The sequence below is a fragment of the Colobus angolensis genome, unplaced genomic scaffold (genome assembly GCF_000951035.1).
Source record: "Colobus angolensis palliatus isolate OR3802 unplaced genomic scaffold, Cang.pa_1.0 Scaffold266, whole genome shotgun sequence".
NCBI classification, from domain to species: domain Eukaryota; kingdom Metazoa; phylum Chordata; class Mammalia; order Primates; family Cercopithecidae; genus Colobus; species Colobus angolensis.
In genome coordinates this window covers 2157915-2160194 of record NW_012115888.1, presented here as the reverse complement: position 1 = coordinate 2160194, position 2280 = coordinate 2157915, and positions in this window count along the sequence as shown.

The following is a 2280-nucleotide window of genomic DNA, read 5'->3' as shown; positions in this document are numbered from 1 at the left end:
CACTGCTTTAAATGTGTCTCAGAGATTCTGGTATGTTGTGTCCTTGTTCTCATTGGTTTCAAAGAACATCTTTATTTCTGCCTTCATTTCATTATGTACCCAGTAGTCATTCAGGAGCAGGTTGTTCAGTTTCCACATAGTTGAGTGGTTGTGAGTGAGTTTCTTAATTCTGAGTTCTAGTTTGATTGCACTGTGGTGTGAGAGACAGTTTGTTATAATTTCTGTTCTTTTACGTTTGCTGAGGAGTGCTTTACTAACTCAACTATGTGGTCAATTTGGAATAAGTGTGATGTGGTGCTGAGAAGAATGTATATTCCATTGATTTGGGGTGGAGAGTTCTGTAGATGTCTATTAGGTCCACTTGGTGCAGAACTGAGTTCAATTCCTGGATATCCTTTTTAACTTTCTGTCTCATTGATCTGTCTCACGTTGAGAGTGGGGTGTAAAAGTCTCCCATTATTATTGTGTGGGAGTCTGAGTCTCTTTGTAGGTCTCCAGGGACTTACTTTATGAATCTGGGTGGTCCTCTATTGGGTGCAGATATATTTAGGATAGTTAGCTCTTCTTGTTGAATTGATCTCTTTACCATTATATAATGGTCTTCTTTGTCTCTTTTGATGTTTGTTGGTTTCAAGTCTGTTTTATCAGAGACTAGGATTGCAACCCTGATTTTTTTTTGTTTTCCATTTGCTTGTTAGATCTTCCTCCATCCCTTTATTTTGAGCCTGTGTATGTCTCTGCCCATGAGATGGGTCTCCTGTATACAGCACACTGATGGGTCTTGACTCTGTATCCAATTTGCCAGTCTGTGTCTTTTAACTGGAGCATTTAGTCCATTTACATTTAAGGTTAATATTGTTATGTGTGAATTTGATCCTGTCATTATGATGTTAGCTGATTATTTTGCTCATTAGTTGATGCAGTTTCTTCCTAGCATCGATGGTCTTTACAATTTGGTATGTTTTTGCAGTAGCTGGTACTGGTTGTTCCTTTCCATGTTTAGTGCTTCCTTCAGGAGTTCTTGTAGGGTAGGCCTGGTGGTGACAAAATCTCTCAGCATTTGCTTGTCTGTAAAGGATTTTGTGATATTCTCTGTATTTCCTGAACTTGAATGTTGGCTTGTCTTACTAGATTGGGGAAGTTCTCCTGGATAATATCTTGCAGAGTGTATTCCAACTTGGTTCCATTCTCCTCGTCACTTTCAGGTAGAGCAATCAGATGTAGATTTGTTCTTTTCACATAGTGCCATATTTCTTGGAGGCTTTCTTTGTTTCTTTTTACTCTTTTTTCTCTAAACTTCTCTTCTCGCTTCATTTCATTCATTTGATCTTCAACACTGATACCCTTTCTTCCACTTGATTGAATCGGCTACTGAAGCTTGTACATTCGTCATGTAGTTCGCATGCCATGGTTTTCAGCTCCATCAGGTCATTTAAGGACTTCGCTACACTGGTTATTCTAGTTTGCCATTCGTCTAATCCTTTTTCAAGGTTTTTAGCTTCTTTGCGATGCGTTCGAACTTCTTCCTTTAGTTCAGAGGAGTTTAATTGTCTGAAGCCTTCTTCTCTCAACTCATCAAAGTTGTTCTCCATCCAACTTTGTTCCATTGCTGGCGAGGAGCTGCATTCCTTTGGAGCAGGGAAGAGCTCTGATTTTTAGAATTTTCAGCTTTTCTGCTCTGTTTTTTCCCCATCTTTGTGGTTTTATCTACCTTTGGTCTTTGATGATGGTGATGTACAGATGGGGTTTTGGTGTGGATGTCCGTTCTGTTTGTTAGTTTTCCTTCTAACAGTCAGGACCCTCAGCTGCAGGTCTGTTGGAGTTTGCTGGATGTCCACTCCAGACCCTGTTTGCCTGGATATCAGCAGTGGAGGCTGCTGAACAGCAAATGTTGCTGCCTGATCTTTCCACTGGAAGCTTCATCTCAGAGGGATACCTGGCTGTACAGGGTGTCAGTCTACCCCTACTTGGGGGTGCCTCCCAGTTAGGCTACTTGGGGGTCAGGAACCCACATGAGGAGGCAGTCTGTCCGTTCTCAGATCTCAGACTCCGTGCTGGGAGAACCACTACTCTCTTCAGAGCTGTCAGACAGAGACATTTAAGTCTGCAGAGGTTTCTGCTGCTTTTTGTTTGGCTATGCCCTGCCCCCAGAGGTGGAGTCTACAGAGGCAGGCAGGCCTCCTTGAGCTGCCCTGGGCTCCACCCAGTTCGAGCTTCCAGGCTGCTTTTTTTTACCTACTTAAGCCTCAGCAACGGCGAGCACCCCTCCCCCAGCCTCGC